Source organism: Phyllobates terribilis, unplaced genomic scaffold (assembly GCF_046119375.1).
Source record: "Phyllobates terribilis strain yellow unplaced genomic scaffold, ASM4611937v1 Scaffold_2__4_contigs__length_985480577, whole genome shotgun sequence".
Taxonomy (NCBI): domain Eukaryota; kingdom Metazoa; phylum Chordata; class Amphibia; order Anura; family Dendrobatidae; genus Phyllobates; species Phyllobates terribilis.
Genome location: NW_027362762.1, coordinates 319,453,288 through 319,480,181, shown reverse-complemented (window position 1 = coordinate 319,480,181; position 26,894 = coordinate 319,453,288).

Genomic DNA, 26,894 nt, shown 5'->3' with positions numbered 1-26,894 from the left:
CCACCTTTTGCTTTGATGACTGCTTTGCACACTATTGGCATTCTCTTGATGAGCTTCAAGAGGTTGTCACTGGAAATGGTCTTCCAACAATCTTGAAGGAGTTCCCAGAGATGCTTAGCACTTGTTGGCCCTTTTGCCTTCACTCTGCGGTCCAGCTCACCCCAAACCATCTCGATTGAGTTCAGGTCTGGTGACTGTGGAGGCCAGGTCATCTGGCGTAGCACCCCATCACTCTCATTCTTGGTCAAATAGCCCTTACACAGCCTGGAGGTGTGTTTGGGGTCATTGTCCTGTTGAAAAATAAATGATGGTCCAACTAAACGCAAACCGGATGGAATAGCATGCAGCTGCAAGATGCTGTGGTAGCCATGCTGGTTCAGTATGTCTTCAATTTTGAATAAATCCCCAACAGTGTTACCAGCAAAGCACCCACAAACCATCACACCTCCTCCTCCATGCTTCACAGTGGGAACCAGGCATGTAGAGTCCATCTGTTCACCTTTTCTGCGTCGCACAAAGACACGGTGGTTGGAACCAAAGATCTCAAATTTGGACTCATCAGACCAAAGCACAGATTTCCACTGGTCTAATGTCCATTCCTTGTGTTCTTTAGCCCAAACAAGTCTCTTCTGCTTGTTGCCTGTCCTTAGCAGTGGTTTCCAAGCAGCTTTTTAACCATGAAGGCCTGCTGCACAAAGTCTCCTCTTAACAGTTGCTGTAGAGATGTGTCTGCTGCTAGAACTCTGTATGGCATTGACCTGGTCTCTAATCTGAGCTGCTGTTAACCTGCGATTTCTGAGGCTGGAGACTCAGATAAACTTATCCTCAGAAGCAGAGGTGACTCTTGGTCTTCCTTTCCTGGGGCGGTCCTCATGTGTGCCAGTTTCTTTGTAGCGCTTGATGGTTTTTGCAACTGCACTTGGGGACACTTTCAAAGTTTGCCCAATTTTTCGGACGGACCGACCTTCATTTCTTAAAGTAATGATGGCCACTCGTTTTTCTTTACTTAGCTGCTTTCTTCTTGCCATAATACAAATTCTAACAGTCTATTCAGTAGGACTATCAGCTGTGTATCAACCTGACTTCTGCACAACACAATTGATGGTCCCAACCCCATTTATAAGGCAAGAAATCACACTTATTAAACCTGACAGGGCACACCTGTGAAGTGAAAACCATTTCCAGTGACTACCTCTTGAAGCTCATCAAGAGAATGCCAAGAGTGTGCAAAGCAGTCATCAAAGCAAAAGGTGGCTACTTTGAAGAACCAAGAATATAAGACATATTTTCAGTTGTTACATGCTTTTTTTTTTTAAGTATATAAATCCACATGTGTTAATTCATAGTTTTGATGCCTTCGGTGTGAATGTACAATTTTCAAAGTCATGAAAATACAGAAAAATCTTTAAATGAGAAGGTGTGTCCAAACTTTTGGTCTGTACTGTATATAATGTGTATCTAAAGAGAGGTTCATCCATCAGAGGTGTCTCAAGGAGAACTTGCCCATCTCTAAATAAGTGGCAATGACACAATAAAGCTAAAGATAAGTATAGTTACTTGTAGACAGAACTGGTAGGCCAAGTGCACAGCAGAACTGGAAGAAGTAAAATGAAAGATAATTTATTGGAAAGCAGAAAAGAAGATGAATTTTAACAATAGCAGCTATATCCAGGTATTATTAAGTATATATTATTAATATGGTGCATTTTAACAAATAGCGTAAAAAGAAATCACATCCCATGTTTAAACCATGCCATTTGACCCACTTTGATAGAGAACTCCGGAGAACTTATCCAAACCAAGCGTTTCTGTAAATGGTGGACTCAAAAAAGATAGCTATTGGCTAAATAATCATTTGGCTGACCGGTATCTACTGTGCATGGCCAGCTTAAACCTATCTACCTAACTAGGCCCCAATATTAGTGTGATTAGATGGGGGTATAATTTCAGAATGCAAGGGCTGACTCCACAGAGTTTGAGAGTATTGATGACTGGACCTGTGTATATTAGTGTTGCTGCCCCTGTTACTCAGCTTTTGACTTTTATACATAAGGATAGGAAAGAAATTTAAGAAGCCTCCTAAGCCTAAAGTCTGTCCCAAAAGGGGATGAGGATTGTGTTAAGTTGCAAGAAGCTCCTCTTTGGTGTCACTGATGGGTATCGCACAAATGCCTTACATATTTCCAGTCAGCCTAAGTATTGTCTGGTAGTTCTCTCTCAGTTGCCGTAGAATCACTAAGCACATAGTCTCATGACATTTCCCATACCCGAGAATAAGGCAGAGAATCATAAATGAGAGGGCTGTCAGGCACCAACGTCTTTAGTGGGTTCTGTAGTTGTACACACTGTCTTCAGACTGTCTCCTCACTGTTTTCTTTTTGCTCCTTTCTCCAACAAACATCCCTCCCGTTAAATCTCCTCATAGATGGATTTTTCTACTTTATACAGGAATGTGAATGATTCGCTTTTTTGGTTCCACCACAATGTAATACAGTATGAAATAGTCATTGTAAAACATTAAAAAATACTGTAATTCTTAAAGACGTACAAATGTGATAAGCAAAACAGATTATATTTTGGAAGTGTGACTTTAATTTTGAATTAAAGCTCTATTTTAACCTGCCATTATATACATGATTTGTGCCTTACTATTTCTTATTGATTTCTTTTTCAAAAATCCAAATTAATTGAAGCCCATTCACACTATTAACTTTCCACTGTAGGAAAGAAAACTTGATAGCAATTCCCTTTTATTTCAAGTTGGATAAGCTACTGTGTATCTCAAGTACACTGTAGATCCTACTTACTTGGGTTATTTGCAGGATATATCCAAATTACACAATATAGAAAAGCAACTGGGTAATTCATCATAGGTCTACAAACCCTGCAATACAATTATCTAAATTACCAGTGAACATTGTAAGTGCTCCTTGTAGCTAATCATTCAGTCCTCATTGAATTGCTTTACTTGCTAGTATTCATTTCTGTAATTTTAGTGTAATCCTCAGAAAATCCACTGTGTGTATGTACAGTACTGTGCAAAAGTTTTAGGCGCATGTAGAAAAAAATGTTGCAAAGTAAAAATGCTTTAAAAATAGAAGTGTGAGCAGTTTTTTTCATCAATTAACAAAATGCAAAGTGAATGAAGAAAAGAGGAATCTAAATCAAAATGATATCTGGTGTGACCACCATCCATTGTCTTCATTACTTCATAAATTTTTCTAGGTATATTTGCACAAACTCTGACATTTCGTAGGATTATGGTTAGGTGTATGAGTAACCAATTATACCAAATAGGTAACATGGTAATCATTTTAGTATGTAGGTTGAAACACTGTTATTAACTGAAATTGCAACAGCTGTGTAGGAGGCGTAAATATTACCTTTCATTAGGCATTTTATTTTAGCTTAGTACATCCTCGAATAGGTGTTGCTCCACTGATTCAAGGACAGTTTTTATTTTTCTTCTTTGCCCCTCCATTCCAATGTTATGCCCCTCTGCAGTAATGATTATACAAATTTTGCCTTTAGCCAACTAGGCCTCAACAACAGAACAGTTAGTCAGAAAAATTGCTAGAACCTTGAAGGTATCCTCAAGCACAGCCATGAAAACCATCAATTGCTATAATAAAACTGACTGTGATGAAAATCTCTCCAGTGAAAGAAAACCAAAAATTACCTCTGTAGTAGAAGATAATTTCATCAGAGTTACCAGCTTCAGAAAATGCAAATTGATAACTCCTCAGAGATCATTCCTCATGAAAGTTGAATAGATGACAAATAGCAGACACATCTCATTGTCAACTGGCCAGGGGAGAATGTATTTTATGGTCAAATTGCTACAAAGAATTCACTACTGAGGACAAAAATAATGGACATTAGATCAATGGAAATTTGTCTTGTGGTCTGAGGAGTCAAAATGTTATATTTTTGGTACCGACTGCCTTGTTTTTGTGAGACACAGAAAAGCTGAGCAAATTGTTTCTACATACATGGTGCACACAGCAAAGCATGGAAGGGGAGGAATAATGCTGTGGAGGTGCATTTGTGTGACACTGAGGGTGATTTGTTTCAAATTAAAGGCACACTTACCCAATATGACTACCACAGCAGCATTCTGCAACGACATGCTATTATAACTGGTTTGCCCTTATTGGAACCATCATTTGTGTGACAATGACCCAAATGACACCTCCAAGTTTTGTAAGTGTTTTGTGACTTGGAAGGAGAGAAAAGGTATGCTGTGTGATATGACATGGCCCCCACAATCACCTGAACTCAATTGAGATAGTTTGAGATGTGTTGGACCACAGAGTGAAGGAAAACTACCGATTAATTAACACTAATAATATACACACAATGCTTGAAAATGTATTCATACCCCATGGGCTTGTCCACATTTTTTCACGTTACACTCACAAACAAATATTTTTTATTGGGATTTTATGTGATATACCAACACCAAGTAGCAAGTGTTTGTGCAGTGTAAAGGAAATGATACATGGCTTTCTATATAGTTTAAAAATATAAAACTAAAAATTGGAATGTGCATTGGTATTCTGTCCCCCTTAGTTAATACTTTGTAGGACCACCTTTTGCTCCAATTACTGCTTCAAGTCTTTTGGGATATGTCTCTACCAGCTTTACACATCTAGAGGCTGAATTTTTTGCCCATTCTTCTTTGCAAACTTGCTCTAGCTCAATGAGATTGGATAGAGAGCAATTTTCAAGTCTTGCCACAGATTCTCAAAGGGTTTAGGTGTGGACTTTGACTGGTCCACTCAAACACATGAATATGCTTTGTTCTAAACCAGTGTTTCCCAAACTCCAGTCTTCATAGCACCCAACAGATCATGTTTTCAGGATTTCCTGTAATGTACAGGTGATGGAATTATTTCACTGGTATAGTGATATTGGTGCCAACGATGTCTGAACGGTTTTATATTAATTAATTAATGGTGCGGATTAAGAATATGACTTTGGTTTTGCCAGATTGACTCTAGTTTCTGAGATATTTAATAGTTAACTAATTAATTACAGTAGAATTCTGACTTCAAAAAGTTGCTTTTATAGCATTGTAAGCCTACAAATTGAAATACAAAATAACTACAGGGTGGGCCATTTATATGGCTACACCTAAATTAATTTGAAATGGTTGGTGATATCAGCTTCCTGTTTGTGGCACATTAGTATATGGGAGGGGGAAAACTTTTCCAGATGGGTGGTGACCATGGTGGCCATTTTGAAGTCGGCCATTTAAAACTCAGCCAAAGCTGGGCTTCATAGAAGATTGTGATTATACTTTCATATTGTAATACAGTTGCATTGCAGTGTAAAGAACGAGTAATCAGAAAATTGCAGGTTCAAGTCCCCTAAAGGGACTAAAAAAAGTAAAAAGCCCAAACAAAGTTATAAAAAATACTTAAAGAAAATAAGAAAATGTAAAAATTCAAATCACTTACTTTTTCCCTATTAAAAATAAAAGTATTACATTTTTATCCTATTTTACATGCACACCAACTTATACTCCAGTTCATTTTTTTCAGTTAAAAATAAAAAAAGATCTGACTTTTGGAAGAAGGGGAAGAAAAAATGAAAACCCAAAAATTAAAATTGGCCACAATGAAAAAGGGGTCAAAAACATGTCTTTTAGAGTAAAGCTTTGTACTGCCCATGAGCAGGGGTAGACACAGCAATGGTACAACCTGTTCAGCTGCACAGGGGCGCAAGCGATAAAGAGATAAGGGGGCCCATTTCCACTTTCAGTGCAGCAAGAAGCTTCTGTCACTGCACACTCTTGAACTTCAAAGGGCTCATACACTGTTCTTGCACAGGGGCCCTTTTCTATATTTGTCCACCCCTGCCCATGGGATAATAGTCCAGGAGCAGTTTCATTTCAAATTTTGCATTGAGATATTCCTCCTTCAAATATATGAATAAATCCAGCCTACAAGGAGACTTTTTGCAACATAAATCAATTTTAAGTATGGAGCTATTGCTGTAGTATAAAGGAATACAATGAGTTGCATGCAATCTTGAGCAGTCAAGCTGTCACTTGATTTGCTGTTAAAATCAGTCGCTAGTGATGTACAAAGTTGTTATGTAGCACCAGACTAATTAGTAAAAAAATGGCCAGATTCATGAAAGCTTTCATACCAGAATTCTGGCATAAAAGGTCTGAGAAGTTGAAAAATTTACATGCAACTCTGTTGACAAAAAAATACAAATAAATAGCCTCAGAAAATGGTGCCAAAAAACACTTTTTTATTTACAAATTAGAGAATTTTTTTCAGCGTTAAAAAAATATTACAGTTTTGGCATCACCATAAGCCTACTGACATGTAGAATCTTATTGGTTGGTCATTTTTACAGTAAAATGAATCATGTGAAAACAAAACCCAAAAAACAGTGTTGAAATTGAGTTTATTTTATATTTCACATCACTGATTTTTTTTTCTTCCAGCTTTCCAATATGTTATATGGTAAAATTAATTGTGTCATTCAAAACTTCAACTCCTTACTGCTATGCCAATGGAAAAAAAAAAAAAAGTTATTATGACTCTTGGAAGAAAGGGAGGAAAAATCTAACATATTTAAAGTTTTATTTCAGATTTTTAGAATTTTCTGTATGTTCAGAGATTAAAATAATATATTGCACTTTATATGAAGGTCAAATTTGATCACAGATATAATGTGCCTGATTTAATTTTCACGTAATGTAACTCTATTACCATACATTCATATACTGTACTGTAGCACAATATGTGCTTGTCAAATAAGACATAGTTGCAGCAGCCAGCCGCAATGACTGAAGGATACTGACATACATTTACATCAATCACTATAAGAATATGCCAAAGTTTTAAACTCATCTCAGACAGTTATTGCTAATCTTTTAAGACAGCGGCCCCAAAATAGCATCATAAAGCCGGTAAGAGTTTAATCTGAAGCATAACAATTTTATGTTACTAAAATCCTAATAATAAAGTATGAGAGAATAAAATGAGTTGTGAGAACTGGCGGCACACTTTTACCTGTGTTAAGTGATGTCCATTTAGTGATCTTCACCCAAAATAGAAATGTTATTTGGATTGTTACTTAATGTTTTGAATTGATATTTCTGAAACTTAAAATGTGCAGGGACTAGTGATAATTTACGATTGAAGCGATCCATTATTAGATATGTATGTTCAGTCAGAGCTGGGAGATGATAAAATGTCAATGAAATGTTTCTAGTGACCATAAATGAAACTATCTGATCTCTTCACATAGTGCTTTAAACAGACATTTAGCGAACAAGTGACATATGTCATGCTGCTGGTGAAAATGAAGTGACATATTACCAGAATCACAGGCTAGATTATATTAAGAGACAGATAATGACTTCAAATGGTGCCATTTTCTGATGACAGTATTTTCTTTACTGAAGAAATATGCTGTTACATCAACTGTAAGATCAAGTTTACAGAACAGAACTGATTGATCAGATTTCTATTTGTGGAATTACCTATTTCTCCTCTAGATCAGATAATGTAACATTAAGTGCTATAAGCATGTCTACACACATCAAAGCAAGTTGACTCTTTTTTTATATAAGCCACAGATAAGCTACTCACTGAAGGTTGTAGAGAGAAAATTGATGTAGCGGTCTGGATACAAATATGTCTAATATAGCAGAATGTCTTTACTTAGAATAGGCGGACGAATTTATGAGGAAATGATTTTAAGTACGCGGTAGAAGACCTCAAACTCTATTAATATTTTATGCATTAAAAAAAGCCATCACTTTATCATTCTTCTAAAGGAAAAAAACTCATCTTTGTGATCTTGCTATTTTTTTTATTTTGAAGCTGTTAAATTGAAAGATTGCTCCATAGGTGATTTCACTTTGCAGAAATACCAAGATTGTAACAGACATTTGACCCCATCAGTGTTGATCATAAAAGCTTAACTGTTGTCTGTTTATTGATCTGATGCTTTTAAGAAAGGTAAGTAACATTTATGTCTCTTAATTAAACATAATTTACTAGCGTAATCATACTCTATGTGTGTGTAAGTTAACCTCTACTGTTCCTGTAGTCCAGATATATATCCTTAAACATCGGTGTATGTACATTTTCGTACAAAAAGATTTGTTTTAACATTATAATCAAACAGCAGAGATTTGTATAAGTAAATAACTACAATTATGGTCTAAATCAGGCATGGGGAACCTCAGGCCCATGGGCATTTTACAGCTGTCCTGATGACCTTTATCCAGCCTCCAGGCAGATTTCTGGGGACCGTAGTTCTTGGGCCAGCAGCTGTATTTTGACGGCCGCCAGATCTTTAGTTTCTTCTAGCTCAGTGAGCACATGCATGCAGCGTTCACTACTGAACTCTGAGGTGCCTGCAATGAAAGATTGCATTCTGACACCAGTGAAAGCGTCATCACGTACTTTGTGGCTGGAGTTAGCGCCCAATTTCCACGGCCCCCAAAGGACGGTATAAATATCCAAATGGCTCTTGACAGAAAAATGGTTCCACAACCCTGCTCTAAACCATCGTTTGAGGTATTAGAGAATTTAACTTCTCTTTCTTTGATAGTTATCATAGCAAAAGGGATCATGCAATCATATCTGTATGTGATTAAAATGGAAATTCATCCAAAACTTCTTCTTTAAATTACAAGACATGTTAGAAAATGTGCTGCCAATATCTCCAAAGATTTCCTAAATTGTGAAGCATAAATTTATTTGGCAAAGCGAAAAGTTTTTTTTCTTAAACAAATTAAGATACCTTTGCTTAGAGCTGTGTATCTAAGATTTGATGAAATCTGTGAGATGGGTTTAGTCACTCTGTGGAGCACAAAACCTAAGATAAAAGCAAAATTAACAAATACCCTGTAGTAAGTAAATAGTAAATAGTACCCTATGTTATTTACTCTTACTATTACTATTTCCTTATTCCTGGCCTTTGAAATATTACCATTCCGGCTGGTGGAGACGGACAGTTTTCAAAAACTGATGGTGGTGACTGTCCGACAGTACGTGCTTCCCAGCAGTCACTACTTTTCCAGGATGGCCATCCCTGCCCTGCACACACATGTTGCAGACAAAATCAGGTGTGCACTGCCAACTCCATAAGTGGCAAGGGCCACATAACCACCAATACGTGGACCAGTAAGCATGACCAGGGACGTTATATGTGCCAAACTACCCACTGGGTAAATTTAGTGGTGGCTGGGCCAGAGGCAGAAGGCGTTCTGGCACATGTCCTACCACCACAGAGGATTGCTTGTCATTTCACTGTCCATGTTGCCTCCTCCTCATACTCCGCTTCCTCCACCGCCTCCTCATCCAGTCAGTGTAACATCTGCACCACCAACTTCAGCACAGCCATGGAAAAACGAGAGCAGGCTGTTCTGAAACTCATCTGCTTGGGGGAGAGGTCCCACACCGCGCAGGAGTTGTGAACTGTGATAAAACAACAGACTGATGAGTGGTTGGTGCCTCTGAACTTCAAGCCTGGACTGGTGGTATATGATAATATATCATCCCCATGGTTTGAATGAACAACTTAATTATAGTTGTTTTTTGTAAAGGTACCATTTTTTAACCTCCTGTTTGATACCATTTTAGCCTGTGCTGGTCTCCTCCCCCCTTTTCCCCTTTGCTCCTCTTCCTACCTTGTCTACCTGCCCCCTCCTTTCCTTTCCTCCTCCCCAGCCTTGATTGGATAACCTTATGATCTAAGAGCTATGAATCTAGAAAATTGCACAATCTGTTTGTGTCAGTACTCCTGACCAAAAAAACAGATATTATATGGTGTACCATGACCTCATATGTATCTATTGGGTTATGCAACTGCTATACCCACTTTTTTGTCCTCTGTCCCCATTGTCCCCATATGCCCACTGTTGGGCTTGAATGTGCAGTGTTTGTAAGATGAGAGGACACACCACGGATATTTAGCCCACTTGCCATTCTGGACATGTACATTGTGTATGTGGGACTGCTCATCATATCTCCCACTTCTTATATTAACGGTACCCCAGTTACTATAGATACCGGAGTGTTTGCGCTCCATACCCCGTATCTAACTTCCTGCGGCTTTTCCTTCCATCTAAAAGGAAGCCGAGTCACGGGAGGTGGTGGCGGTACCCATCAACCGCTTGACTGCTGTAGCCGCACTCATGTGACTCACCTCCAAACTGGAAGTGATGCCGCGCTTTACTTGTGCATCTCAAGATTCTGGATCTGCAGTCCAATTACAGGAAATGGCGTCAGACGCCGATCCAATTGAGGGTGAGTGCTCTCGAGTATAAAATAACGCCTGATGTGCTGCCTTGATAGACCAATTCTCTTATATGGGTGCTGACAAAAACTGTCAGACCCAACACTGAGCTCCTTGCCATTGTAGAAGTTCTATTTTTATTTGTACCCCTATATTCTTCAATGTCCCCTGAGGAGCCCTCCAAACGGAGGAGGAAACGCGTAGGGAGGCTACATATTTTTTTATGGGTATCATAAAGCAGGTCTACATTTGGGGACTGCCCTTGTGAAGGCAGGAGCAATGCAGGGGCACGACAGGGAATGATAGAGAAAAATAAATCCCCCCCCCCCCCGCTCCATCCCTTATCATGTTTTTTCTCTGCTCCTGCTTTACAAGCCTGCAGTGGATAGAGTAGCCTTGAACACTGGTGAGATCAAACCAATTTTTATCTTGAGCACTGGTTATGCTGAGCATTAGCACTTTATTACACTGTTTTGTTATTTGTTGGTCATCCGTTGGCTTTGTATTTCAAGTTTGTTTTATATAATATAATTAAAAGTTATATTTTAATGTAGTATATTCTCTCCTTGCTGAATCCTATAAGATAAAGGTCAAAATTTCGTAACAACTCTGAGACTAAGTATGTACTGAATTTGGTGGTACAGAGCATCCTTAAAAATTACCTTGATATGTCAGATCTGCTGAAAGTGTGGGCCGTTCGTGTGCGCTTTTGGCGTTCTCATCCTGCTGCTGCTCACCTGTCTGTGCTGCAGCATGACTTCTGCTTCCCCGCTCACCGCCTCATGTGACGTACCCACAAGGTGCAACTTTACCTTGCATATGCTGAAGAGACTTTGCGAGGAGCAGCAAGCAATAGTGGAGTTTCACCTGCAGCACTCATGGGTGAGTCGCTATGCGGAACACCACCGCTTCACCACCAACGAGTGGGCCTCCATGCGAGATGTGTGTGCTGTGTTGCGCTGCTTCGAGTACTCTACCAACATCGTCAGCCCTGCCATCATCAACGTTACTATTCCACTTCTATACCTGCTTGAAAAAATGCTTCAGGCAATGATGGATGAGGTGGTGGTAAAGGAGGAAGAGGAGGAACAGGGACCATTCACGTCATTATCAGGCCAGTCGTCCACACATGGCTCAGAAGGGTGAATTGCTGTCCCAACAGTGGCCATGTACACAACTGTCCAGCCATGAGACAGTTTAGGAAGATAATGCAATGAGCTAATATATGTCGCTGTTTCTGCGCAATGACCAATGAGTTGCCCGGATTGTTATCAGTGTTGATTACTGGATGGCCACCCTGCTGGATCCGCCCTACAAGGACAATGTACCATCCTTGCTTCTGTCACTGGAACAGGATCAGAAAATGCGGGAATACAAGCGCACACTGGTAGACACACTACTGACAGAGTTCCCACCTAACAGTGGGGACTCAGTGGAAGAACGAGGAGGAGGAGGAAGTCACCAACGCAGCTGGGGCACTGGCACCACCTCATTAGATAGGATTCGCATGGCCAAAATGTGGAAAACCTTCCTCAGCATGCCACAACATCTGGCAACACCATCTAATATGGTCCTTATTAGCAGGAGGCAGCGTTTTAACAACATGGTGGAAGAGTACATGTCCACATGTCTCCACATACTGAGTGATGGGTCGGCCTCATTTAACTCCTGGGCCTCCAAATTGGATATGTGGCCTGAGCTTGCCATTTATGCCTTAGAGGTGCTGACCTGCCCTGCGGCAAGTGTACTGTCGGAACATGTGTTTAACATGGCAGGGGGTGTGATTATAGACTAGTGCATTCTCCTGTCCACATCCAATGTGGGCAAGCTCACATTCATTATAATGAACTAGGTGTGGATCCCACAGGACTTGTTCGTACCTTTGGCTGACAAGAGAAGTAGACCAGCTGCACCCAACCATTGTTATACTCCACCACAGTTTGTTCATTCTATTTGTCATTCCCAATGTTTTGGGGCCTCGCCAAATGAAAAAAAAAAAATAGTGTTTGCTACCTCCTCCTCCGTCTCTTCCACCTACACCACCACGTCCACCTCCTCCTCAACCCCCTCCTCCCCTTGAACCTCTGCCTCATGGTTCACGATTGTTATTTTTTTCATTCTATGTTATTTTAAGGCATTTCCCTAAAAAATACAGCCCCATCCCACAAAAACAGTTTTGGCTACCTCCTCCTCCACCTCTGCCACCTACAACATCACGTCCATCTCGACCTCCTCCTCAACCTGCTCCTTCATTTGGACCTCCACCTCCTGGTTCAGGACTGTTATTTATTCTATGTTATTTTAAGTAATTTCCCTAAAAAGGTACAAAAAATGCAACAAAATACCCCAAGAAACACAAAAACAATGTTGGCTAGCTCCTCCTATGCCTCTTTCACAACTATGTCCATCTCCACCTCAACCTCCTCCTCTGCATCCCTGTTCAAGATTGTTATTTTTTTACACGTTATTTTAAGTAATTTCCTTAAGAAAAAAAATACTCAAAAAACCCACAAAAACAGTGTTGGCTACTGTCATGACACTGCATTAATTTTTAATTATGACTAAACCAATAGAAAAAAGTGCAAGGCATAAAGATACAAATATCTTAAGCATCAATTAAAATTGAATAAGCTAAAAAGCATATACATGACACAAGACATTCATGACTTGTGAATACCATAATAAAGTAATGGACCCACAATATATACAATCAACTACAATAGAAAGAGGGTACAATCATATGTTACAGACAGATACCAATTAGTGATGAGTGAGCACTATAATGCTTGGGTGCTCATTGCATTTTTGCAGCGCCCCCCCCTCCCCCTTTGAAGATCTGATGGTAATAGTGCTGAAATAACATGGGAATGGCATGGAGAAGGCCCCTGAAAGTATCTCTGACTCCCAAGTCACTGATGTGAACAATGTTGTCAGAGTATTACGCCACTTTTATGGACTTAAAATAAAACATACAAAAACTAAACCAAAATAGCTTTTCCTGCCTTTACTACCTTATCTGGTCATGTGGTGTGTGAGACATGATCAGACACATCCATACAGTGCTGAAATGACATGGGAACAGCATGGGGAAGACACCTGGAAGCATCTCTGCATCCCAGGTCACTGCCTAAAAGCGTGGTTATCAGACGTGATCCTTTATTACAGCGGTAATAATACAGACATTTTTGGCAATGTGACAAATATTAAACCATTTAAAATGGGCAAGGCTAGTGGCAAGGGATGGGGAAGTGGACGTAGTGGTGATGGTGCACATAGAGGCCAAGGCCAGGGGCAAGATGAAACTGTGTCTGCTGAGGGAGCACAGCAAGCACCCACATCATGTCAACCTAGCTTCCTGTCCCATTTTCTAGGGGGCCATTGAATACCACTCTTGAAGCCAGACCAGTGTGAAAAGGTTATTGGTTGGATAGCAGATAAATAGATATAACTTCCAGTCAGTTGGCAACCAACACCACCACGCTGTCTTTCAAATGGTCCAGTCTAAGTTGCCGTGAGTCTGGACAACATTATTATAGGGCCATTTATTCCATGGCAACTATATGTCAAAAAGGGGTATGTATGGCAAAAACAATTACAATAACCTTGAACAAAAATGTGAAGGCGACTGGTACAGAAGGAGAGAGGACCCTGCCAGCGAGGGTTCACAGTCTACAAGGATTGGTTGAGGATACAGTAGGTGAGGATAGAGCTAGTCATGCAGCGGTATGTTAGAGCGAGGTTTACTGCAGGTTATACTCTTGTCTGAAGAGGTGGGTCTTCAGGTTCCTTTTGAAGGTTTCAACAGTAGACAAGAGTCTGATATGTTGGGGTAGAGAGTTCCAGAGTAGAGGGGATGCACGGGAGAAATCTTGTATGCGATTGTGGGAAGAGGAGATAAGTATCACGCTGGGTATGGGGAGAACCCAGCATACAAAGACAGGAAAAGGGAATAGTGCCCTACAAGTGGGGAAAGGGGGAGTGGAGACCCTTAAACAACTCAAACGACAAACCCTGACTCCCCTATGGACCCTATATAGGTTCTGCACCTATGGCCGAGCAGGAAACCTGGCCCAAGATGACCCTAACGCTAGGCCCTAGGTAGGGAGGGGGAGGGGTGAGCACTACTCAGTCCCTCTGCAAAATAAAGTACACACAAGGGAAACAAACAAGAGAATACACTTAGCTTAAAGATGACACTGGGGAAAACAAGACAACAATCCACGAAGGAACTGCAAGAAAATTCTAGCCGATTACTAGAATTGTAAGCCTGAATAGATAAGAACAGTTTATCACCAGGCACTCTCTGGAGAAACTTAGTGTATATAAGGATACAGCAAGAGTGTCGTAATTAGCAGCAGAAGATGAGGATCACCGCTGGGTCCTAATGGTATAATCCCCAAGCAAGGTGAGGATCACCGCTGGATCCTAGAGAGACAGGGATCATGAAAGGATCAGGAAGATGTTTGCAAGGCAAAACGCAGTAACCTTCTACAGATGGACCTTGTATGACTGTCTGTCAAACCTGACACACCCATGACAATAAGAGGAGAGAAGAGAAAGAGCTCTTGTGAGGATTCAAGGTTGCGTTTTTGTATGTACCGGGAGAGAAGGTCACAGATGTATGGAGGCGATAGGTTGTAGATGGCTTTGTATGCCAAGGTTAGAGTTTTGTACTGGAGTTCCTGGGAAATGGGGAGCCAGTGAAGGTATTGACGGAGAGGAGGGGCAGGGGAATAGTGCAGGGACAGGTGGATTAGTCTGGCAGCAGAGTTTGGGATAGATTGAAAGGGTGCAAGAGTGTTAGAAGGGAGGCCAAAGAGCAGGAGGTTGCAATAGTTGAGGCGAGAGATGATGAGGGCATGCACTAGTGTTTTTGTAGATTCTTGTTTGAGGAATGTGCAAATCCAGGAGATTTTTTTTACTTGGAGTTGCATATTCCTCACCCTGATCCTCCTTCCTCCCACCATGCCAAGTGCCCGGAGAAACCTCATCCCACACTTGGACACTCCAAAGAGCTGTTCTGTTCATCTTTCCATCTATAGATTCTGGCCTCTGGCTTGGTCCACTTCAAGTGGGGCAACAGAAGATCACATGTAGCCATGCTCAAATATTTGAGCAGCCATTGTCACCTGATGGTGACGTTGAGAAAGTGCAATTACTTTCACAAGAGGTGGATGATGATGAGACACAATGGACAGAAAGTCAGGAAGAGGACCAGTGTGTGGAAGTGTAAGATGAGGTGGTGGACAATGAAGTTGATGAGCCGAACGCCAGGTTCCAGAAGTAGAGTCTGCAGGTGACACCACTGCCTTTTCCCCTGTTGTATGTGCCCACCAAGCTTCCATCCATGATGCAAGCAAAGATGCCTCCCACCCTGCACCTGTCATTGCACACTTGCAGATCTGTGCCGTCATCCAAAACTTTTAGGACTCCACCAAGATGGTGATCGACGATGATGACATAATTAGCATCACCATCCCGCTTCACTGTCTACTGAAATGCTTGCTGCTCACAATTAAAGAGGAGGCATTGCAAGCGGAGCACTATGAGAAGGACAAGGAACTATACAGGGTGATGCTACACAACCCAGCCTCATCTCATCTCAACGCGGATTGGGTGATAATTAGTGTTGAGCGAGCATGCTCGACACTGCTCGTTACTCGCCTGAGCATCTCACTACTCGGGATGTAGCACCGAGCATTTCCGAGTTACTCGGGCGGGAACTCGGGTCTCCGCCCTGCACGTTTGGCACTCTTTACAGAGCCAATGAACACGCAGGGATTGCCAGCCAGTCACTGGAATGCCGCAGCCATGTTGTTTGTGGGCATTACAGTGATTGGCTGGCCGCAGAGCGTCACCTCGAGTATTTAAAACCGAACGGCGCCATCTTGGACACAGTTGCTCCGGATCAGACAGTGTAGAGAGGGTGCTGCTGAGTTAGGGAGAGATATATAGTGCGAAATAGGGAGTGTAGGGTCTCTAAAGCCTGCCAAATCAAACAAACAGTCCTTCTCAGGACTAATATCCATCCCAGATATCAGGCAGGCAGGCTGCATAGGAGATGCAGTGGTTATACCAGCAAACGCTGCATTACAGTCCTGTGTTGCTCCTGTTGGTCAAATTGCTAGACTTATCACCTGGGTCTCAGGGGCCGAGAAAAATTATTATTTTTTTCATCTAAATCCTGTATTTTTTTTTTCCTCAGTCAGACTGTACAAATCCGCGTCTTATTAACCTTTTGGTATTTCCCCCCAACAAAAAAAATTGAGTGTGTCTGTGACTGTTCAGACACCAATATAACTGTTTAAAAGAGTCTGGTGTAGGCCAGAAAAATAGAACTGTGGTTTTGCAGTTCCACCGGTCAAATCTCTGTATTATCCTGCTTTTGGCATTTTTTGCCGTAAAAAAAACCCTGTAATAGTGTCTCCCTGACTGGTCAGACACCAATATATCTGTTTAAAAGATTCTGGTGTAAGCCACATAACTATAACTGTGGTTTTGCAGATCCACGGGTCAAATCTCTGTATTATCCTGTTTTTGGCATTTTTTGCCATAAAAAAATTGTAATAGTGTTTCCCTGACTGGTCAGACACCAATATATCTGTTTAAAAGAGTCTGGTGTACGCCACATAACTATAACTGTGGTTTTGCCGTTCCACGGGTCAAATCTCTGTATTATCCTGCTTTTGGCATTTTTTGCCATAAAAATAAACTGTAATAGTGTCTCCTTGACTGGTCAGACACCAAGGTATCTGTTTAATAGAGTCTGGTGTACGCCACATAACTATAACTGTGGTTTTGCAGTTCCACGGATCAAATCTCTGTATTATCCTGCTTTTGGCATTTTTTGCCGTAAAAAAAAACTGTAATAGTGTCTCCCTGACTGGTCAGACACCAGTATATCTGTTTAAAAGATTCTGGTGTACGCCACATAACTATAGCTGTGGTTTTGCAGTTCCACAGGTCCAATCTCTGTATTATCCTATTTTTGGCATTTTTTGCCGTTAAAAAAAAAAAATTAATAGTGTCTCCCTGACTGGTCAGACACCAATATATCTGTTTAAAAGAGTCTGGTGTAGGCCAGAGGAATAGAACTGTGGTTTTCCTCTTCCACGGTTCTAATTTCCTTTTTATTACACTTTTTCTATTGATAGTGCGAGTGTAAGCTATTTTACTTCATTTACAATGGGCAAGGCGCGTGGCAAGCGACATGGAACTGGACATTCTGGTGATAGTGCGGGTAGAGGACGGGGCCGTGGCCAGGTGAAAATGTGCCACAACCAACAGCCATATTTTCTCGCTCCCAATTCTTGACCGAATTACTAGGGAAGCACACTACAACACCAGTATTGCAAACTGATCAGTGTGAACAGGTTATTAATTGGATAGCAGATAATACTTCCAGTTTCCTGGGCACCACCACCTCCAGTCTGTCTTCCACATGGTCAAGTTTTAGTAGCCGTGAGTCTCGACCGCATACTCCTCCTCACCCTGATGTTCCTTCCTTCCACCATGCTGAGTGTCGTCAGACAGCAACTGATCCCACACTTGGACACTCTGAAGAGCTGTTCACTGGTCCATTTCCATATTTGTGCCCCTCGCCTGCTACACTTGAAGTGGTGGAAGAGGAGATCCCATGTAGCGATGCCCAAATATTTGAACAGCTACGGCCACAGGAAATCGACGCTGGCAGTTTGTCACAAGAGGTGGACAATTGCCACGAAGTGAGGAGGAGTATAGTGGTGCGCAAGTGGAAGAGGAGGAGGTGGTGGATGATCTAGTAACTGACAAAATGTGGCAGGAGGACACGCTGAGCAAGGCCAGCAGCACACAGGGGGAGGGAGGCAGAGTACCCCAACAGGCAGGAAGAAGCAGTGTGGTGGCCGTACACAGAAGGCGGGCAACAGTTCCCCGTAACACCAACATGAGGGACGTAGCCAGTTCAACCGGTAGGTCTTCCAGAGTCTGGAATTTTTTTAAAGACTCTGCTGATAACCCCAAAAAGGCCATTTGTACCACCTGCCATGCCAGCATCAGCAGGGGTGACAAAACTACCAGCCTTAACACCACCAGCATGATCAGGCACATGGCAGCAAAGCACCCAACTTTATGGGGCGAACCCCAGGGTCCACGACCAGTGTCAGCGGGTGTCACCACTGCTTCTTCCGCTGTTGCGTATGTAATAGAACCCCCTGTTGTGCGTGCAAGGCAATCCCCTGTCCATACTGCATGCAAAGATGCCCCCTCCTCTAAGTCTTCACTTGTTATGGCAGTTTCTCAAGAAACAGCATCAACGTCCACGTCCCACCGCAGCGTTCAATTGTCCATATCCCAGAGCTTTGAACGAAAGCGCAAATTCGCAGCCATTGCCCCACAGGCCTCAGTCCTAAATTCGCACATTTCACGACTGCTTGCGTTGGAAATGCTGCCTTTTAGGCTGGTAGAGACGGAATCCTTCCGCAACCTTATGGCGGTGGCCGTCCCTCGGTACTCAGTCCCCAGCCGACAATATTTTGCCCGGAGTGCCATCCCCGCACTACACAAGCACGTGTCCCAAAACATCTGCCGTGCCCTCAACAACGCAGTTACTGGGAGAGTCCACCTGACAACGGACACGTGGACAAGTGCCTGTGGCCAGGGATGGTACATCTCCCTGACGGCACACTGGGTAAACATAGTGGAAGCCGGGACCCAGTCGGACCTTGGGATGGAACACATCCTCCCCACACCAAGGATTGCTGGCCCTAAATCAGTCAGAGTTGCCCCCACAGTGTACAGCTCCTGCGCATCATCCTCCTCCTCCTCATGTTCAGCCTCCATCTCAGATATCCCCACATCAGTTACAAGCTGGAAGCACTGCAGTACTGCCTCCGCCAAGCGGCAACAGGCTGTGCTGAAACTCATAAGCTTAGGTGATAAACTTCACACTTCTTGTGAGCTGTGGACAGCTGTGAAAGAGCAGGCAGATCTGTGGCTGAGACCTTTGAACCTACATCCAGGCATGGTCATGTGTGACAATGGCCGTAACCTGGTGGCGGCTCTGAGGCGAGGCGAGATCACACACATTCCATGCCTGGCTCATGTGCTTAACCTCGTGGTTCAGCGGTTTCTTAAATCGTACCCCGATTTGCCAGATCTGCTCGTCAAAGTACGCCGCCTGTCAGCTCATTTTCGGAAGTCGGCTACAGCTTCCGCTGCCCTTGCTGTGTTGCAGAAGCGTTTGCAGCTTCCGGCACACCGAATAGTGTGTGATGTCCCCACACGTTAGAACTCTACCCTCCACATGTTGCAAAGGATTTGTGAGCAGAAGAGAACAGTTGTGGAGTACCAGCTGCAACAAGGCCGTCGATTTTCAGGTCAGACTCCACACATAAGACCTCAGGAGTGGACCTGGATGTCTGACATAAGTACCATCCTGACAAACTTTGAGGAGTCCACCAAGATGGTGAGTGGCGATGACACCATCATTAGCATCAGCATCCCACTTGTCTGGCTTTTGCAACGCTCTCTGGAGAGAATTAAATAGAAGGCATTGCAGCCAGAGTATGATGAGATGGATCAAGAAGCCATAGCGGGCGATTGCACACAGCCCAACCTCATGTCATCCCAACGTGCATTGAGGGGACAATGAGGGAGAGGAGGAGGAGGAAGAACAGGAGCTGGTATCATGCGCTGTAGACGGTAGTACCTGTACAAATGTCATACAGTCGGTTCAGCGTGGGTGGCCTGGGGACAGGGGGGAGGAGGAGGAGGAGGAGGAGGAGAGCATGGTCATTCATCATCTTGGTGAGGACACGGAAGTCTTGTCCATTACCAGTCTGGCACGCATGGCTGACTGTATATTACGCTGCTGTGGTGCAGCGGCATTGCTATAGTGATCTAGTATGTCTGTTTATGCTATTTTCTTCCCCCTCAGGTGACTGATCACATGACTGTGACATCAGCAAGGTCCTGTCTGTGTGTGTGTGTGCTACAGGATATATAAACCCTGGGTGATTTGGGACATGTGTGTTCCTGTGTTGGGAGTTCCTGGGTGTTGGGAGTTCCTGCGTGAGGTGTTCCCGTGTGGACACCGGGTGAGAGGCATGAGGCTGTTCCCTGTGTGTGGAGGGAACACCGCTCGTGTGAGGCCTGGTGAGGCCTGGTGGACTCCTAGAGGGTGAAGCCTGGATCACTGAGAGTGTGAACGTGATGCTAGTAAGCCTTGGAGTGCCAGAAGCTGGAATGTAAACGTCCTGGGGGACAGAGCCTGGATCTGTGTGTGAGAGATGCCAGTGGTCTTGGACGGGATAAGGTCAGGAGACCACGTGTGGTAAGCCTTAAAGCCACAGTGGTGGAAAACCTAATGGACTGAGACAGCTAAACCCGGCAAAGGTAATACACTACGTTATATGGACATTGCTATGGACATTGGAATATGATTACCTTGCTGAAGGCTGTACCTGGAGCAAGTGGGCCTGTGTGCCACTTGGCTCACGAATACTGTATATATGTGTGTCGGCGTGCCACTAAGTTGAACCCGGTCATATGCGGTTTATGAAGTAATAAACTGCAGCATTGTGAAATACCGGAAAGACATTGCACGTGTGCATTGATTGTCGCAGCGAAGCGAGTATCCCCCAGGATGATGACAAGCGCTGCCTTACATGTGGTGCAGAATGTGGGCAGCTGCAGTCTGGTTGCTAGGGGCAACTGCAGTCTGGTTGCTAAGGGCAACTGCAGTCTGGTTGCTAGGGGCAACGGCGCAGGATGACGAGTGTGGATGAAGCATCTTGCTGCAACTCAGCGGGGTTGCGAAGATTGTCGTCGCACTCAAATCCGGTTGTTTGCTGCAACTCGGCGGGGTTGCGAACATTGACGTAGCACTCAAATCCTGTTTTGCGGTGGCTCTGCGGAGCCACGAAAATTTTTTTGGGGAGAGCGGTGAAGTTCAAGTGTGAACAGTGTACCGTGATGGCTGTGAGCAAAGCAGCAGATGTGTCTGGAGCTATTGAGCGTTTGAAGGGCCGGTTGGGACCGGAGCAGGTATTTGAGAAACTCTTACAGGACATGGTGCAGGAACCGCAGGAGCTGTGGGCACCATATAGAATAGCAGCAGTGGACCATTCTATGAACTCTCCGGGGGCGCCAGTGTTGTCCCAGAGTGCCCGGGGAGGTGGTAAGGGATGTTGTGAGCTGAGTCCTAAGACTGTCGCTGATATTTTCTGTAAAAATTCCCTTGCAGGTGTGATTGTTAAAAAGGGGGCGGAGTGTAGAAAACTGGAAATTGTTACTGGTTGCGGGTTGGTACCTCCCAAGAATGACAATGTGACCGTTGATAGCGGGGTAGCTCCATTGGAAGGGAGTGACGTCAAAGTGGGAGGTGACCTGTTAGTCCACAACACCATAGGGAGTGACACAGACCCCATAGCTGACGGTGACACTACGGAAGTAGAAGGAGAGGTCAGTCAGGAGGGTATAGATGAGGTGAGAAAGTCAACCTCACGTCGACGGCGCAAGGGCCATAAAAAGGTTGCTCCGGTAGTCTTGGCTGAAAATGAAAATAAAGGAGATGTAATGCTGTGTGCTGTTGGTACAAGGGTGGATCCTCCTTCAGAGGCAGAAGAGGAGGTGACGGACCTGGAGAACGTGTCCTCAGACCAGCGGAGCCTGGAGTCTGAACGGCAGAGGGTATACCAGGTTGTGAAGAACTTACAGCGAGATCTAAAGGGAAGCAACGAGGAAGTTGTCCAGTGGAAGGAGATGTTCCACGCAATTAAGAAGGACCGCGGCAAAATCAAGGAAGAGGTTTTGCAGTTGAAGTTTGAGAAGGAGGCGTGGCAGGATGGAGTTTCTGGACGTGAACAAATCCTAGAACGACTGCGCAAACAGCTCAACCAGGAGCTGTGTGACTCCAAGAAGGAGTGTGGTGAACGCAGTAGGGAACTGCAACAGATTAAGAGAGATTATGAGGATCTCCTCAAGGTGAAAGAAAAACTAGAGGAGGATAAGGCGGGTGCAGAGCAAGTGCGCCAAGTGGTTGAGACCACTCTGCAATATATCCGTGAGGAGAATGATCTCCGCAGAAAGACCCTAGGTCTGGAAGCTCAGGTGAAGGAGCTACAGATGTCCTGTGATACTCTCCAGAAGGCGGAGACGTACCATAAGGAAAGGCTCAGCAAGGTGGAAGCTGAGGGGGAAAAGATGGAGGAGTCCATCGGAGAAGCCACAGACCAGGGCCAGGAGTGGGTCGCTGGTGATGGGAGGTATGAAGCAAATACCTCCTCAAGTGATGTGAGCTCGGATGATTCGGTGGATGTCGGAGCCGAGATCAAGGAGCTCAAGGAGTTGATACAAGTTCAGTGGACGCAAGAGAAGCTTGAGAGACTGACTGTGGAGAGCCGAGTGGGCGCATTGGAGACAGAGATGTCTGAGAGAACCCTACTGTTAAGGGAGCAGTTGAAGCAGGAAGAGCTTCAGAGATGGGCTGCTGAATGGCGAGTAGCTGAGCTAGAAGAAGAAGTTTTAGAGCTCAAAGGTCGCCTAGCAAAGTGTCACGCAGTGAACGAGGCCTCATTGGAGAAGGGAAAAGGCAAGCAGGTTGCACTCGCTCCCTTGTGCCATGAGAGGGTGGACCTGAGGAGAGCTAAGAGTAGGGTAACGGAAGATAAAAGTGAAATGGAAGTGGTCAGGACGAAAATTGGTGAAGTTGTAGCTGTGAGTCAGCTCAGGGAAGCATACAGGGTGAAGAAGCTGGAAGTCAGTTGTCCCTGAAACCTGAGCTGGTTGATCATCTGGAAACCACTGGTGAGACCGAAACATCTCGGTAAAAGTGCCTCGTAGATGTACCCGAGGATTTGAGGGAAGAATGCACCAGTGAGTCCATGCATGCAGAGTTTAAGAAGGCCGTGGGAGCCTGTAAGGTGTACTTGACCTCAGAGGCTAAACAGCTGGTGGTCCTGTCCACGACTGAAGTCACAGTGAAGAGGGTGGCGATCCTAAGTGACATACATAGGAGATGTATTCGCATGAAGCGGTTTCTCCGGTTGAAGACGGAGCAAGTTGCTAGTAGAGATGAGCGTTGTTCTACTCGAACTGTTCGCCAATCTCAAATTCGAGCTGTTTTGGGCGGTATTCGAGCCGTTCGGCGAACACGAACAATTTGAGAAAAATTCGGCTGTTCGAGGTTATGTTCGATAACTGTTCGTGCACCAAAATCATAACTGGATTTTTTCTCAGTAATGATGAAAATTAATGTTAATACGCAGTTTGAGTGTACAGCGGGGTGGGGGGAGGGGCAGGGGATGGATCTCTGCAGGAACAATGAAGATCTCCATTTTTTTTTTCTCTTTCCCGCATTTACAGTGGGGAGGTGCAATCTGTCAGCCTATCAGCAGCGCACACACGGAGCGAAGTGCTTTTTTTCACACAAGCAAGGGCATGTGTCATTGGCAGTGTATGTCACATGTCCTTGCCCTATAAGACCAAGCCATTTTCCCCGTCGCCACCATTTTCTCACTGCTGCAGCTGAATGTTAGACGGCACCGCTGTTGCTGTGTGCGCTATACCTTGTTAATTTCAAGCCAATTTTCGCACAAATCTACAGATAGCTTGGGAGTAGGGAATAGTTGTGATTGCAGTCCTTTTAAGGACTAGGTTACAGCATTTCCTACGACTTTTATCAGGCAGGTCTGTGCTCTTAAATAGATAGATTGTGGGAGTAAAGACTAATTGTAATTGGAGTCCTTTTCAGGACTAGGTTACATCAGTTCCTATCAGTTTTTGCCAGGCAGGTCTGTGCCAGTGCTGTGCAAGTTTTTTTCACAGCATTTGGCTGAATCTAGCAAAGCTAATCCTTTTTGGCCTATTGCAGAGTGTGTTAGTCAGTGGAGTAGCCTATCTGTGTTGCAAGATATACCACCTGTGTATAGAATACCAATTTTTTTACTGCACCTAGTGAAGTAAAATCTTTTGGGCATAGCATCATTCTATTAGTCCATCTATACTGACCTCCATCAGGTTGCAAATTGAATATAATTTTTTTCTGCATCTAGCTCTGAAAAAATATTGGGCTTCTAGCTGTGTGTGGGACTTGTTGTATTAGTCCATCTATACTGACCTCCATCAGGTTGCAAACTGCATATATTTTTTTCTTCATCTACCTCTGAAAAAATATTGGGCTTCTAGCTGTGTGTGGGACATGTTCTATTAATCCAACTATACAGACCTCCATCAGGTTGCAAACTGAATATATTTTTTTCTGCATCTACCTCTGAAAAAATATTGGGCTTCTAGCTGTGTGTGGGACTTGTTGTATTAGTCCATCTATACTGACCTCCATCAGGTTGCAAACTGAATGTATTTTTTTCTGCATCTACCTCTGAAAAAATATTGGGCTTCTAGCTGTGTGTGGGACTTGTTCTATTAATCCATCTATACAGACCTCCATCAGGTTGCAAACTGAATATATTTTTTTCTGCATCTACCTCTGAAAAAATATTGGGTTTCTAGCTGTGTGTGGGACTTGTTGTATTAGTCCATCTATACTGACCTCCATCAGGTTGCAAACTGAATATATTTTTTTCTGCATCTACCTCTGAAAAAATATTGGGCTTCTAGCTGTGTGTGGGACTTGTTCTATTAATCCATCTATGCAGACCTCCATCAGGTTGCAAACTGAATATATTTTTTTCTGCATCTACCTCTGAAAAAATATGTGGCCTTCTAGCAGTGTGTGGGACTTTCTCTATTAGTCCATCTATACTGACCTCCATCAGGTTGCAAACTGAATATATTTTTTTCTGCATCTACCTCTGAAAAAATATTGGGCTTCTAGCTGTGTGTGGGACTTGTTGTATTAGTCCATCTATACTGACCTCCATCAGGTTGCAAATTAAAAATAATTTTTATCTGCATCTACAGTACCTCTGAAAAAATATTTGGGCTTCTAGCTGTGTGTGGGACTTGTTCTATTAGTCCATCTATACTGACCTCCATCAGGTTGCAAATTGAATATAATTTTTATCTGCATCTAGCTCTGAAAAAATATTTGGCCTTCTAGCAGTGTGTGGGACTTTCTCTATTAGTCCATCTATACTGACCTCCATCAGGTTGCAAATTAAAAATATTTTTTATCTGCATCTAGCTCTGAAAAAATATTTGGCCTTCTAGCAGTGTGTGGGACTTTCTCTATTAGTCCATCTATACTGACCTCCATCAGGTTGCAAATTAAAAATAATTTTTATCTGCATCTACCTCTGAAAAAATATTTGGGCTTCTAGCTGTGTGTGGGACTTGTTCTATTACTCCATCTATACTGACCTCCATCAGGTTGCAAACTGAATATATTTTTTTCTGCATCTACCTCTGAAAAAATATTGGGCTTCTAGCTGTGTGTGGGACTTGTTGTATTAGTCCATCTATACTGACCTCCATCAGGTTGCAAATTAAAAATAATTTTTATCTGCATCTACAGTACCTCTGAAAAAATATTTGGGCTTCTAGCTGTGTGTGGGACTTGTTCTATTAGTCCATCTATACTGACCTCCATCAGGTTGCAAATTGAAGATAATTTTTATTTGCATCTAGCTCTGAAAAAATATTTGGCCATCTAGCAGTGTGTGGGACTTTCTCTATTAGTCCATCTATACTGACCTCCATCAGGTTGCAAATTAAAAATAATTTTTATCTGCATCTAGCTCTGAAAAAATATTTGGCCTTCTAGCAGTGTGTGGGACTTTCTCTATTAGTCCATCTATACTGACCTCCATCAGGTTGCAAATTAAAAATAATTTTTATCTGCATCTACCTCTGAAAAAATATTTGGGCTTCTAGCTGTGTGTGGGACTTGTTCTATTAATCCATCTATACAGACCTCCATCAGGTTGCAAACTGAATATAATTTTTTTCTGCATCTAGCTCTGAAAAAATATTTGGCCTTCTAGCAGTGTGTGGGACTTGTTCTATTAGGCTACCTATACTGACCTCCATCAGGTTGCAAATTCAAAATAATTTTTTGTCTGCATCTAGCTCTGAAAAAATATTTGGCCTTCTAGCAGTGTGTGGGACTTTCTCTATTAGTCCATCTATACTGACCTCCATCAGGTTGCAAACTGAATATATTTTTTTTCTGCATCTACCTCTGAAAAAATATTGGGCTTGTAGCTGTGTGTGGGACTTGTTCTATTAATCCATCTATACAGACCTCCATCAGGTTGCAAACTGAATAAAAATATTTTCTGCATCTACCTCTGAAAAAATATTTGGGCTTCTAGCTATGTGTGGGACTTGTTCTATTAGTCCATCTATACTGACCTCCATCAGGTTGCAAATTGAATATAATTTTTTTCTGCATCTAACCCAGCCAATAGTTTTGGCCTAATACCACAGTTTGGCCACTCAGCTCTGCTCGGTTCCCATCCATTGTTTTTTTGTGCAAACAACTCCAGAGTTGTGAATTAGTTAACCACCAAAATGAGTGGAAAAAGGCCTGCTGCTGGTGGAAAGGGGAATAGGCATGTTGGGAAGGGGAAAAAAGGTTGTGTCCGTGGGGTAGATATTAAAGCAACAGTAATATCTGCAGAAGAAAGACCATCTTCCAGCCAAACTAAAATGTCTACTTCTTTTAGCGGACAATGTGA